Genomic DNA, 15,364 nt, shown 5'->3' on the forward strand with positions numbered 1-15,364 from the left:
GGGTGCCGGGCAGCTCGATCTCACCCCAGCTACCCCTTCCCCTCATGGAGTCAGCCAGGGCCCTCGGGCACCTATAGGGAGGGGGATAGGCATGTGCATACCCCAGGGTCACTCACCCAGGTGACTCCAGGAGTGTACAGCCCATCCGAATCCTCTCTTCCTATGACCTCCACAGCTCCAGCTTCAAAGGCCGAGGAAGGTGCCACTGCCACACAGCAGGGCCCCAAAAGCAGGCTAGGGCCCTCCAAGTCTCGGCCCTCCAGGGGATGCCCGCCAAAGTCATCACAGGCAGTGCATCGCAGTCAGCAGGCTGCCTCCATCTCTGCTGTGGATGTCCGGGGAGCACCAAGACGTAGCAGCAGGGTCAGGGCAGTTAAGGAAAAGCAGTTGCAGAGCCTGGACACGGTTGTTGGTCACTTGTACATACTGTTCACTATTGTCAATAAACTCCTAAGAATGTTTTCCTGCCTGTGGCTCCCTGTTCTGATGAACAGTGTCCTTGTCACTCAGATGTGAAACCTTTCTGCACAAGATAAAAGGCTGGTATCTCAGTCCAGGGCCTCTTCCCTGTGTCCTGTGCAGCCTTCAGACCACAATGATGGTCCAGCCTCGCACTCCCTGGAAACATTACTGATACCTGCACATCGGTGGTGCTGGTCATTGCTGCCAGAATGTAGTGGGTAGGCGCCATAGAGTTCTCTCATACTCTGTGTGCTCTCAGCACCATTAAGTTGGGGCTGGCCCCCATCACACCAGCATCTGCGACCAGTGATGCTGTGCACCAGCTCCTGAAGGGCAGAGGTGTTGAAGGCGGACACAGCATCAGATGCATCTAAAGTTTCATGGCCGCATCTCTGAAGTGTCTCTGATCATGGAGCACAAGTGAGCTGCCCTCGGCCAGACAGGAGTCAAACATTCACAGAGGCTATGTGAAGATTCATGGAGTGTCCTCACTGCATGTTGCCATTGTCCTCCTACGATCAAGCGACCATTAGGGCCTCCACTGCATCTCCATGACAGGAGAATTCTCACAGAGGCTTTTGGTGCTGCGATAAGCCAGACTGCAGTCAAACATTCACAACTGCGATGTGAGGATCTATGGGGACACCTCACAACATGTCGTCATCATCCCCCACAAATCTGGCAGCTATGAGGGCCTTCCGAGTGTGCATATCTCATCTGGCCAGTGCGAGAGCCACATTCCTGTCATTGTCACCACTGAGGATCTCCTCACCCTCAACCCCGCTACCCTCCTCCTCATCCGAGGAGACCTCCAGCTCTTCCATCTCCTCCTCATCCAGCTCCTTTCCCCGTTGGAGTGCCAGGTTGTAAAGGGCGCAGCAGATGATGACTATGCATGATACCCTCTGTGGACAGGGTACCATCTGTGCAGGGTACCATTAGACTGGCCCAGGCACCAGAACCGCTTCTTCAGTACCTGATGGTCTGCTCCACCAAGTTGCAAGCTGAAGAATGAACTTCATTATAGCGTCGCTCCGCTGTAGCCTGAGGCCACCACACAGATGTCATCAGCCACGGCTTCTGTGGGTAGCCCTTGTCCCCAAGGAGCCAACCCTGCAGCCTCTGTGGACCCTGGAAGACTGCAGGGATCTGTGAGCGACTCAGGATGTAGGTGTCGTGCACACTCCCTGGAAACCATGTGCATACCTGCAGGATGTGTCACATACCAGCTGCACGTTCAGTGAGTTGGAGCCCTTGCGGTTGATGAAGTCCACTGAGTGTAGCGATGGAGACCTGAGTGCCACATGAGTGCATTCAATCACACCCTGCACATGTGGGAATCCCGAGATCTGGACGAATCCAATGGCCCTTGCATGCATCCTGGCTGTCCCGGTCCCGGCAAATTGCATGTTGTGTGCCAAGGAGAAGATGGCATCCCTGGCCTAATGGATGCACTTATGGGTGGAGGCTTGTGATATCCCACAGAAGTCACCTGTGGAGCCCTGAAAGGAGCCACTGGCATAGATATTGAGCGCCGCGGTCACTTTCACAGCCATTGGCAGTGGATGCCCTCCATGTCCCCTTGGCTCCAATTCCTGCAGTAAGAGGCAAATATAAGCGAGCAGGTCCCTAGACATGCGCAGTCATCGGGAACACTGGTTCTCAGTCATCTGCAGGAATAACAGGCGGCGTCTATAGACCCTGGGTGTCGCTAGACGGCGGCCAGCCACGGCTCACTGTCGCTCCTGGGCACCGTGTGCGGGAGCCCCTGCTGCCCCTTCTTCATGAGATTGTGGCTCCTGTCTTTGCGTGGCCAGGTGCCTCAGTCACTCTCCCCCCCGTCTTCTACAGTCTCTGTAGGCCATCAGGCATACAGCTAGGTCACCAGGATCCATGATCCTGACAGGAAAGAGAGAGAGAGAGATGTGATTTGCATGGCTGTACTTATCATTCTTTCCTGGCCCTGTGTGACCACCGCTTTATGTTTCCTGGACAGTGCTGGTCACCTCTCGGATGGCCAGAGATGAGTGCGCTGCATGGCGGCCCTGTCAACCTGTGACATGGGGAACACTGGTCCAAACCAGGATGCTGAGATTGCAAAGGGCTGGGAGCACCTCCAGCAATGACTGCTACATGGCCAGTGTTGGCGAGGAGATTGTACAATGTGTGCAGCCCAACTGCTCCGCGGTCCAATAAAGTGGTTGCAGACTCGCAGTCTGTGCCGGGGTGGTGGGGGGTAAGGACTGGAGGGCTGGTGGCCCTTTGGTTCCTCCACAATGTTTACATGGACAGACAGGCTAGGAGCCTGACCCCAGTCATATCACTGTGACTGTGCCTGAACTGTCTCAGTTGCAGAGGAATGGTCAATTTATACAGGTGTCCCTACTGGGTGGCCACTTCTCTTGCCTACCCTGGCCCCCACATCAATTGCTTGTGCGCGGGATGCAACACCAGGACAGCAGTTTCCCCCGGACACCCCCCACCCTGAGTAGTCAACTCCGGGGCCAGGTAGAAATTTACCCCCAACAGCAACCCTCCCCACTGCCCCACCATCCCCCGCACCCACCCGAAAACAGTCGCCTCTGTGGCAGGGCGGCACTTCACCCAGGCCCCCTGGTGCCCCTGAAGCCTGCAAAGCAGTAGGCGACCCTGGAGAGCTGTGGAAAACGATACTGCTCACTCACCTCAGCTCCCCCAAAGTGAAGGCCGCCTGTGCGCTGTTGTGAAACACGTCGACATGTTTTCCTGCCAAAGCTGACGGACGATCCGGCAGGGGTCCAGAGCCTGTCAGGATGGCCTTTTAATGAGATGCTGATTTATTACAATGAGCTTCCCGCCGACCGTTGGCAGGAAATGCAGCCTGCCGTTGGCAGGCTGAGCTGACGATCTCGACCTTTCCCGTCGTCATGAACCAGATTGTGCCATATTGTCCGCACCCGCCATCTATCACGCCCACTGCCAGTGGGTACAGAAAATTCCTCCTGCTACATGCCTTACTTCCTAGGTGATGCTGGTCCTCCATGATGGCAAGGTGATGGAGAATGCAGCAGATGACCCCAAATCTGCATACCCACTCAAGGATGTACTGCAACCTTACTTCCTCCTGTACTTCCTGCTGAATGGTCCAGGCTGCAGAAGTGCTGCTTGACCACAGCCTTGTTTTTTTGATGATGCTTCTAGTGTTAGCATAACTCCTGTAGGTCAGCTGTTCAGCTGTGCCTGGAAGTCATGAGCCAAGTATAAAGGATCACGCTTGTCGTCCAGTAGCCAGCCTGTAAACTGATGGCCTGGTTGGAATAAAGGTGGCACACTGGACTCATGAAGGTTGAATGAGTTAGACCTGCTGCCAGGAAAAACAGCAAAGACCTGCCTGATGCATGACTGCATATTGTGGAAGTGAAATCCCTTTCTATTGACAAAGATGCCAAGCTGGTAATGGGTAGCAGGGTAACATGGGTGTCCAGGGTGCATACCCTGGACCCATACCCATATTAAAAATGATAATTAAAATGTTTAAATAAGGGTTATCACAACCGTGCATTACGGCCCCAAATTACTTATGGCATATTAAACTTTTTAAAGGAAGACATGTGTTTTTTTTAAAAAAAGACACACAAGCAAAGACACTGAGCAAAAGACGACTGAGAATGTAAAGTAACCAGCTTCTGAAAAAATCCTTTGTAGATTTTACTTGACTGACTCAACCTGAGAGAACATGGAGTGTTGTACTTAAAAAAGGTGTCAAGGCCTACTTCAGACAGGGACACCTGAAAGGAAGAGAAGAAATGCAAAAAAAACCTGATTGCCACATCTCAGTAGGCATCCAAAACCATCTCCTATTCAGTTATATCTCAGAATGTGGAAATTATCTTGAATTGAAAGAAAACGGACTATGGATGAAAGACATGTTTGTTTTTTTCCCTTCCAGCAATACACAAGGAAATGGGTTAAAAAGCTAGCTGCTGACATAATCTGGGTGTGCCAGTGTGTGCTGTGGGAGTCACAGCAGGAGAAGATCAAGTAGCATCCCTACAGCTTGCAGGCCAAAGGCTATCTCTCTCTCTCTTTGTTGCTGTAGGCAAGTCAGCAAAGCTACTATCAAAAAGGAAATAGGACAACTTCCTCCCAAACTGCAAAACCAAGTGTCTCCAAACCAACTACTAAACTGCCAAAGTCAGCTCTACCAGAATCACCCAACTTAATGGCTTTTTAAAAATTCATTCATGGGGTGTGGGCATCACTGGCTAGGCCAGCAGTTATTGCCCATCCCTAATTGCCCTTGTCCAGAGGGCATTTAAAAGTCAACCACTGTGGGCCTGGAGCACATGTAAGCACTGCATATTTCCTTCCTTAAAGGAAGTCAGTGAACCAGATGGGTTTTTACAACAATGGTTTTGTGGTCATTATCAGACTTTTAATTCAAATTTCACTATCTGCCATAGTGGGATTTGAACCAGGTCCCCAATACATTTCTCTGAGTCACTAGAATACTAGCTTAGTGACAATACCACTATGCCACCAGTTTCCCCAAATGCTTTGCTGTTTACTCCTCACAAACAAGCCAAAGACGGATTTGTATAGCTTTTTTTAACTTTTATTTGGGCTCAGCTTCTCATTTCTGATCTGTGTGCATGCGTTTTGCATTTTTATTATTGTTTTCTCGGGTCTTTAGTAACTAATAAATTTACCCTTTCTTTGACTCAAAAATGTCTGGTTAAATTGGCTCCTTCTGAAACGTAAATACATTTGGACTGGGAAAAGGTATGTACGGGGGCGAAGGGATCCCTTTTAAATTAATCTTGTTGCGACCAACCGATGGTTTGAATAAAGAAGGGAAGCTAGCTCATTCCTCCTCACTTGGGAGCATAACAAAATTGGGGTCCTGTTTGAGAAGTTAACAAATTGGGGGACCTTGACTGGGGACCAGTTGTAACAGGGTCTTAAATAAGAAGATTTTTGCTGGTGTTGCATTGGTTTTATCTGCTTTCATAACTGTTGTACTACAATCAAGGGTGGTCTGGTTAACTGCCTTTGGAGTGGAGGAGGAAGGGAATAGCAAGGATGACAGAAAAGAGAAGAGAGAGCAAGAGCACTTGCAGCAAGAGGGAATAGGAGGGCACTGCACAGGAGGCCATATTCACAGCAGGTCTTTAGAGAGGTTAAGGTAGGACAAGTTCTCCCTAAGGAACCAATGTCTGAGGTGCCTTTGCTTCACAAAGGAAGCTGTCACTGAGCTATTTCATCTGCTTCAGGTACATCTTTTGCCAACCAGGGTATGGGCAGCACTCTGCCTTTGGCTATCAAGTTCATTGTGACCCTTATGTTTATATAATAGGCTCCTTCCAGACCTCTGCAGGTGGCATCAGCTAACACCACAGTTTGCCATTTAGGGAGGTCACCGCGGTACAAATTCATAAAATTGTGCATCTCCTGTTTATAACCTCCCATGAGAAATCAATGGCCCTAATAACTTCATTCTAAGTTGTTTTTCTCAATTGAACATGTAGTAATTGCTATTATACTTGTAAATTTAATTTAAAAGAACAAGGTTTGTATTATCTCATTGATTCAGCCATTATGCAGCAAAAGAAAGAGAAGCTGAGGTGCATGACCTGGTGAATGTAGAATGGATGATGAGGGTATCAAGCCATTGACCTGGATAAGGAACACATTGAGGAGAGAACAGGTTGGAAATTCCCAAATCTGATAAAAAGAGAATCACAGAATAATACAATATAAGAAGTTAACTGATTGTTTCTGGGCTGTATATTCTATGTAATTTTATATAATTTATCTTTGGTGGAAAACCAAATAATTGCAATGTGTTTCAAAGTGTCAAAAGCTTTCGAGATGATCAAGGTGATAAAAATGATTCATCAAAAATCTGAAAGGTGCATAACATAGACAAGATGATTACCAGTGGAATAATCAAGTGATAGCCATAATGGTACTTGCGGATTAGGCAAGAACTTTCAAGGTGATGTGTAATTTAAGAGACAAGCACAGCTTTCACAGCAATTAGCAAGTACAGATGGAATGGCAATGAGCAGTGAAATGAAAAAGCAAAAACTAAAGAAGCTTAGGATCCTTTCTGTGGTCCTTGGAGTTATTAAAAACAAAATTAGTCTGTTTCCTATTAGATTTAAAATTTGTTATTCCATAATAAGTAACTCAGTATCTTTACATCCCAGATTGGAAATTTGCATGAGTCGTGCACAACTTGCAGAGCACATTGTCTTTGGTAAGAAGCAAATTGTTTAGATCAGGCAGAACCTGATGTGCTTATTCACCACTATTAACCTTATGTTACCATTTGTACAATAGTATTCCCTTTAATGGAAAAAAGCACAAGTGCTTTTGTGGGGTGGAAATGTGATTGCATTTCTAAGGTAAGAGATCTTTTTCATCCAACATATAAACTTATATTTCATTGTCAGTGTAACAAATCTTATAGTCTATTGAACACTAAACACTAAAGCAATGCCACTATCACTGAGGCCCTGATTTTATGTTTGCAACCTGCTGGGAGTGGAGTTTGGGGGAGAGGGTGAGTGTCTCCAAAGCATAAAGAAAACCCATGGGCAAAATTTTTCACTCAGTGTGCGGATGGGCGCCCAGCCCGCTTGAGCATGAAATAGCACATGGTGAGGTCAGGCGAGCATCCTAATGACATCTCGCACGATATTTCTGTCACCAGGCGCACGCGGGAGTCAAAAGCGCGCCCACCAACAATTAAGAGGCCCATTAAGGACGTTAAAGTAGTAATTAACTGAGATTTTTAATTGCTGTCCAACATTATGGTTGGGGGTGGGGTCGGGCAAATCGGCCAAGTGGCCTTTGCATCTTTCAGGAAACCTCATCCACGGGCAGGATGAGGTTTCCGATATTAATTTTTTTGAAATTAAAATGTTTGAACAGAATTTTCATCTATATGTTCCAATGATTGATTCTGATGTGTGAGCATTTTTTCCCGGTTTTTAGAATCTTTATTTTTTGCATTTAAATTCTTCAGCTCCCTGAGGCAGCTCTCTGCCTTCAGGGAGCTTTCATTGCACGCTCCCTCGCGCCTGCGCTGACTTCACCGCTCACCTTCTTCCCGCCCCCACCTCGGCAGCATTGAATATTTCAGCGTGCCTTTCACACTGGCTGCCCATTAACTGGCCAGCCAGCGTGAAATCGTGGTCGGGGGCAGATTGCAGTCAGAGGTCCGTTCCCCGGCCACCCTTCGGACCACCAATCGCGGGTGCCTGCCCCATAAACCTGTGCCCATGTCTGAAAAGCTCAGGGAGGATGGACTGTCACAGAACAAAAGCATCCTGGCAGCTGCCCAGGAATCTTTGAAGTTCTTTGCAGTTGACTAATACTCTGGCTGTCCAGAGCCCCAGGAAGCACTTGTTTTCAGAAATCTTAACACATCTCCTGACTGTGGACTCTGTTTCATGAGAATTACCTCCTGTGAGCTGCACCTTTCAGCTGCTTCCCTCATTGCTGCCGCCCTTAGTGGTTTTTGCCCTCAAATCTACTGCTCACTCTTGATGCTGCCATCTTTGCTGCTGCTCTCTCTCTCTGCTCCCTCTCTGCTTATCCACTCTCTGCTGCTCCTCCTCCTCTCTGCTGCTTCTCTTCCTCATCCTCTCTATTGCACCCCCTCTATTGCTGTGTTCTCTTTCTTTTTACTTATTCATTCATGGGAAATGGGCGTCGCTGACTAGGCCAGCATTTATTACCCATCCCTAATTGCCCTTGAGAAGGTGGTGGTGAGCTGCCTTCTTGAATTGCTGCAGTCCATGTGCTGTAGGTACACCCACAGTGCTGTTAGGGAGGGAGTTCCAGGATTATGACCCAGTGACAGTGAAGGAACGACAATATATTTCCAAGTCAGAATGGTGTGTGGCTTGGAGAGGAACTTGCATATGGTGCTATTCCCATGCATCTGCTGCTCTTGTCTCTCTAGGTGGTAAAGATTGTGGGTTTGCAAGGTGCTGTTGAGGGAGCCTTAGTGAGTTGCTGCAGTGCATCTTGTAGATGGTACACACTGCTACCACTGTGCATCGGTGGTGGAGGGATAAAATGTTTAAGGTGGTGGATGGGGTGCTATTCAAGCGGGCTGCTTTGTCCTGGATGGTGTTGGGCTTTAGAATGTCGGTGGAGTTGCACTCATCCAGATGCGTGGAGAATATTCCATCACACACCTGACTTGAAGATGGTGGACAGGCTTTGGGGAGTCAGGAGGTGAGTTACTAACTGCAGAATTCCCAGGCTCTGACTTGCTCTTGTAGCCAATATATATATATATATGGCTGATGCAGTTCAGTTTCTGGTCAATGGTAACCCTCAGATAGTTGATAGTGGGGGATTCACTAATGCTAATGCCAGTGAACGTCAAAGGGAGATGGTCATTGATTGGCATTTGTGTGGCACAAATGTTACTTGCCACTTGTCACCCCAAGCCTTGATATTGTCCAGGTCTTGCTGCACATGGACATGGAGTTCATAGTATCTGAGGAGTCGTGAATGGTGCTGAACATTGTGCAATCATCTGCAACCATCCCCACTTCTGACCTTATGATGAAGGTCATTGATGAAGCAGCTGAAGGTGGTTGGGCCTAGGACACCAGGCTATCGGACACTCCACGCTCTGCTGCTCCTCTCTGCTGGTCCCTTCTCTGCTGTGCAGTTACAGGTCTGTGAGCAGCAGACTGCTGCACTTGCTCTTGCTGGTGCCATTGATAGTTATTTTTGTTCCCATCCAAGGTCCCAGCTGAGGTAGCATGAGTGACACCCATCCTGATATGATGGAGCAAACCTCCAAAGTGCAGAAAATAACCTCCAAATTATAGAGAGTAGCCTCTCCAGCAAAAGTAGTGTGCACAAAAACTTCCCCACAAGCAAGTAAGAAAGTAACTATGGGTATTGAGTATCTACTGGCATTTTTCTCTGAGATTGATTCAATCTCTCATTTGCCACCGTACTTTAACCTTGCTTTCACTGACGAGTTTCAATAAAACCAGGAAACCTGTGGACCCAACATTAAAGTCAAACGTGTGTGTAAATATCGCTCTAATTAGGCAACTAGCTTATGGTAATTCACCCCCCCCCCCAGGGGGGTTGTGTGCATGGAATCTTTTGCGCTGGAGATAAATGTGGAAGTTGGTGGGGATGGAGTCAGTTTCCCAATACTTTGTAAATTTCATCAGTTTTAACCAACTCCCTCCCACTCCCAAAGCCAGGCACTCCTGCAGAATTAAATTCAGCCCTTAATGTCTTCACTGTAGTGTCCTCAATTGGTGCTAATTAAATCAATTCTTTTCTGCATAATAATTGCATGGAAAACAAAAATTTTCACAATGCATATATAACGCTAAAGTTGTAAAATGTATTCTACTTATAAGCCTGACCTTAACAGTGCACATCCTCAGGCTTGAATAACAATTCTCTGTAAGGAAGCAGCACAGCAAGCAACTTCAATTTCACTTGTCAGGTTTTATTGCACTCCAATCAGTGCAAGTCTTTTGCTGGATATCAGGTAGCCCTATCTTCAGCTCATTGTAATAGTGGCACAGCAATGAATCTGTCCAAGTTGTTTGTTGAGTGCACCTTCAATGAGATAATATGCATCACCAGTGGACTACTTTTAACCTGAACAATAATGTGTCTTGAAGTAAAAAACTATTCCCATCACTTCTCCCAAGGAATTTTCTAAATCCGTTCTGTTTTGCACAAGGGAAATGACAGATTATTGTGAGCCGCTATTATAAGGATATCTGCAACCAGTCTGATTTAACCGATTATCCCCTAGTGCTTACCCATGCACAAAATGCACAGAAAGTTTTTTTTTTATTCATTCATGGGGTGTGGGCTTCGCTGGCTGGGCCAGCATTTATTGTCCATTCCAAGCTGCCCTTGAGAAGGTGGTGGTGAGCTGCCTCCTTGAACTGCTGCAGTCCATGTGGTGTAGGTACACCCACAGTGCTGTTAGGAAGGGAGTTCCAGGATTTTGACCCAGTCACAGTGAAGGAATGGCAATATGTTTCCAAGTCAGGATGGTGAGTGACTTGGAGGGGAACTTCCAGGTGTTGGTGTTTCCATCTATCTGCTGCCCTTGTCCTTCTAGATGGTAGTGGTCATGTGTTTGGAAGGTGCTGTCTAAGGAACCTTGGTGGATTGCTGCAGTGCATCTTATAGTTGGTACACGCTGCTTCTACTGTATGTCGGTGGTGGAGGGAATGAATGTTTGTGGATGCAGTGCCAATCAAGTGGGCTGCTTTGTCCTGGATGGTGTCCAACTTCTTCAGTGTTGTGGGAACTGCACTCATCCAGGCAAGTGGAGAGTATTCCATCACACTCCTGACTTGTGCCTTGTAGATGGTGGACAGGCTTTGGAGAGTCAGGAGGTGGATCACCCATCGCAGGATTCTGAGTCTCTGACCTGCTCTTGTAGCCACAGTATATAAATGGCTAGTCCAGTTCAGTTTCTGGTCAATGGTAACCCCCAGGATGTTGACAGTGAGGAACATTAAGTAGAGTTCAGATGAAAACAGACTACCATGCCTGACAAAACTGTATTAAAGCATGGATTTGTGTTGAAAAATGTTTTGGTTCAATATTTTAATTGTCTATGTAATGATTTCAACATTTTTGAAGGTAGGACAGACATGCAGTTTCCTTCCCATCTGTTGATGCAAGGCCCTGCCAGGTGATATATTTGTGCCAGGGATTTTAGTTACTTTTCGTCACCATTAGTCAAGCTAGGTTAGATAGATGCTTCAAGGAAAGAAGACTATTGGAACAGAGGGGTACCTGGACTAAGGACTGCTGCTTGGGTGAAAGATACAGACTGATTGGGCTGAACCTGTTGTATTTTTTTGCATAATTTGAGGCGTTGTGTGCAGAATGTTCCCAAACCTGTGGTTGCAGGTTTGAAAATGGGTGAGCTTGGAAAATGGAAGGGACTCATGTCAGGACAGCTACCCATGCATTTCTGCCATTACTGATGTTTGTCAGGAGCAGGCAGAAATGTGGATCGCCTGCCTACACTACACAGCCAATTTACATAATTAAGGCCTCAATTAGTGACAATTTTCTGACCTCGTCTGCATTTTTCTGGAAACAGAGTAGCCCCCTCACCACGTCCCGAGATCATGAGCTTTATGGACGTAGTTCCCTGTGAAAGTTCGGGGAGTGATCAGAGCCAGAGGTTCCATCCCGTAAGGAATTGTCCGTGGACAGGAAATGACACACCTGCAGCCCCAATGATCCAACTCGAGTGGTTTTCATGTGATCTGAGGGACCTGCTGCCTTCTCCCTCATAAATATTCAATTATTTTTCCATCTTGCAGGCTCCCTCCATTTTGCGGCTTCTGACCTGCCATAGCATTGCCCACATCTCCCAGTGGGGCTTTTGAGGCTCTAGAGCTACCTGCCCTACAATTGGGCCAGCAGCATCAAGAGCCCACCTACTAATAACATGGCGAGCTCAGAGGAGGCTAATTAGGAGCCTGCCTCGGGGAAAATAGCTCCACCAGTCTGATTTCCAGCCAATGCGGGCTTGGGCCCTCCATTTTGTCTTGGTATTGGGGTCCTGAAGCCCATGGGAAAATCTTGCACTATGGTCCAGATTGGGGCTAGTACAGCAGGTGAAGAAAGAACTTGAAGTTATAGAATACCTTGAAATTTTCTTCAAGACATTCCACAGCCAATGATTTATTTTTTAAGTGTAATCACTGTTGTGTAGGCAAACATGGCAGCCAACTTATACCCAGCAAGGATCCACAAATGGCAGATGTATGAATAGTTGACTAATATGTTTCTTGTGGTGGGCGTTGAGATAAACATTGGCTGGGGTACTAAAAGAACTCTCTGTTCTTCTTCAAATAATGTCATATGGTCATATATGTACTACTGAGTAAGCAGTTATGGTCTCAGTTTGACTTACCATCCAAAAAAACAATAGGGATTATGTTCGTGGAAGAGTGAAAACAGATGCTAAATGGGTGCTGTGCTAATGAAACACATCAGTTTAAAGGTCTGGATGAAGCGGGTAACATTGGTCCTTATTTCTGATGACCATAACTTGAACTTGCCTAGAGCTGCAAAAATAGACCCCTGCTGGTTTAACGCACAAGAGCTGATCAGACAGGAATTCCCAAAACGTGGGCCGCAACCTTTGATGGAGTCGCAGAAATAGCATTTGGGTTTGCAAGCTCCCTCTCCTCCAAGGCAACAATGGCGACTGTGGAGGAGAGACTATGGTGGAACAGCGCTGCATTCACTGGCTGCTTGCTGCCAAACAGCAACAGGAAGACAATGAACCCAAATCCTTCTTTAACACCAGAAAAAAAAATCAGCGACGAATGCCAGGAAGGTGCAGGATGTTTGTGCGCTAGCTTGGTGCAGGCAGAGGCAGGCAAGTGTAACTCAGTGAGTGACTGTGTATGGGTAAAACCAGGAGGTTATGTAGCTGAACTGGGTAGGTGATATGCCTTACCGTGTATTGTTCATCCTGTCATGGGATGTGGGCGTTGCTGGATAGGCGTCAACCACATTGCTATGGGTCTGGTGCCGCAGGTAGCGCAGGACAGGGAAGGATGACAGATTTCCTTCCCTAAAGGTATTCGTGAATCAGGTGGGTTTTTACAGCAATCGATAATAGTTGTCATGGTCACCATTACTGAGACTAGTTTTCAATACCAGATTCAATTAACTCAGTTTAAATTCCTTGAGGTGGCATGATGGGATTTGAACCCATTTCTCAAGAGCATTAGCTCTTTATTAGTCCACTGACATTATCATCTTCCCGCCCTCCCCCTAACTCCTGTCTGCCTGTTGTACAGACCCCTTGTGACTCTACTTCAAAGGCATTAGCAATTAATCCAAAATGGTGGGGGGAGGTTTGTGTGGAATACAGCAGGGGGATGAGGGTAGTGGTGGAAGCGGGGCTTAATATTGTGTGTGGGGGACGGGCTGATTACTGTGAGTGTGGGCGTAGAGCAGGGGCAGAGGAAAGGGGTTAATTACTACTATCTGTGTTGGTAGAAGGGAAGAGGAGAGTGTTGGTATGTGAAGTCTTGAAAAAGTGTCCCAGAAAGTCTCCCAGTGTGTTTTAAAAGTACTCTTTAAAACTTCAAGCAATAAGTGAAGAGTAAAAGTGGGGCTCAAAATCCTCTGCAATGAATTGTTTATGCCCAACCAGCTGATGGCTATTAGGTCAAACGCTATACACTGAAATGTCTTTTTAATGAGCACTAACAGGTAATTTAAGTGGCAATCAGCCCTTTAGTGTTCCTCCATTCCTTCTGCAATCTTTAATTCCTTTACAAAAATGGCACCAATCACTAAATACGGGCTAGACTGGTGTATCAGCTTAAGTTCCCACTTTGGTCACTGCGGAGTCCCTTTAACTTCTAAACTATAGGGAAAATCATCCCCAGCATTTGTAACAGAGTATTGTACTGAAATGTCACCCTAGATTGTATGCTCAAGTCTGAACTGTGCCTTGAAAATGCAATCTTCTGACCCAGGGCTGACATTGCGATCACTGTGAGAAAGTTTGCATTGCAATCCTGCTTTCAACCCAGGGATAATATCAGGCACTGAGGGGCGTGCAGCAGGCAATCCCCATTACATTGCCAATGAAAAGCTTCCTTGCATCATAAGGTCAGAATTGGGGATGTTTGTTGATGATTGCACAGTGTTCAGAAGCATTTGCAACTCCCCAGATACTGGAGCAGTGCATGCCCAAATGCAGTAAACCTAGGCAACATTCAGGCTTGGACTGATAGGTGCCAATACTCATGCCATACACGTGTCAGACAATAGCCATCTCCAGCAAGAAAATGTCTAACCACCTCCCTATGGCATTCAATGGCATTGCCATTGTCGATTTCCCCTCCATCGATATCTTGGGAGTCACCATTGACCAGAAACTAAACTGGACCAGCCATATAAACAGAGGGACTACAAGAGCAGGTCAGAGACTGAGAAGTTTGTGGAGAGTAACTCAAATTCTGACTCCCCAAAGCCTGTCCACCTTCTACAAGGCACAGGTCAGGAGTGTGATGGTATATTCTCCAGTTGCTTGGATGAGTGCAGCTCCAACAACACTCAAGAAGCTCAATACCATTCAGGACAAAGCAGCCCACTTCATTGTGCTCCATCTAAAAGCTTAAACATTCACTCTCTCCACTACTGACGCACATTGGCAGCAATGTGTACAAGATGCACTGTAGCAAGTCACCAAGCCTCTTTTGACAACATCTTCCAAACCTGTAACCTCTACCATCTAGAAGACAAGGGCAGCAGATGCACGGGAACACCACCACCTGCAAGTTCCCTGCCAAGCCACACACCATCCTGACTTTGAAATATATCGCCATTCCTCCACTGTCGCTGAGTGAAATCTTGGAACTCTAACTTGAACAGCACTATGGATGTACCTACACCATGTGGACTGCAGAGATACAAGGTGGCAGCTCGCCACATTCTCAAATGCAATTAAGGATGGCAATAAATACTGCCCTTGCCAGTGATGCCTAATTTTCATGAATGAATGAAAATAAATTAAAGGCGGCTTGGATCAATTTAACACCCAGACCTAATTTTGGGTTACTTGACGAGCAGCCCATTCATTTCCTCTGTGCAAGTCCAGGGGGCCACTTATCTCCAGGGAGAGAGGAGAAAAGGAGTGGACCTGTGGGAGGAATACAGACTGGGGATCAGCTATATATAGACCCGAGGATGCAGCCTACACCTTCAGGGAGAGAGGTGGAGAGGACCGGACCTGCGGGAAGAACACAAAGCTGGGAGAGAGGTGGAGAGGAGCAGACTTAAAGGAGGAACACGGGCCAGGGAAAGAGATGGGGAGGAGCAGACTTACAGGAGGAATACAGACCGGGGAGAGAGA

Source organism: Cetorhinus maximus, chromosome 1, assembly GCF_964194155.1.
Source record: "Cetorhinus maximus chromosome 1, sCetMax3.hap1.1, whole genome shotgun sequence".
NCBI classification, from domain to species: domain Eukaryota; kingdom Metazoa; phylum Chordata; class Chondrichthyes; order Lamniformes; family Cetorhinidae; genus Cetorhinus; species Cetorhinus maximus.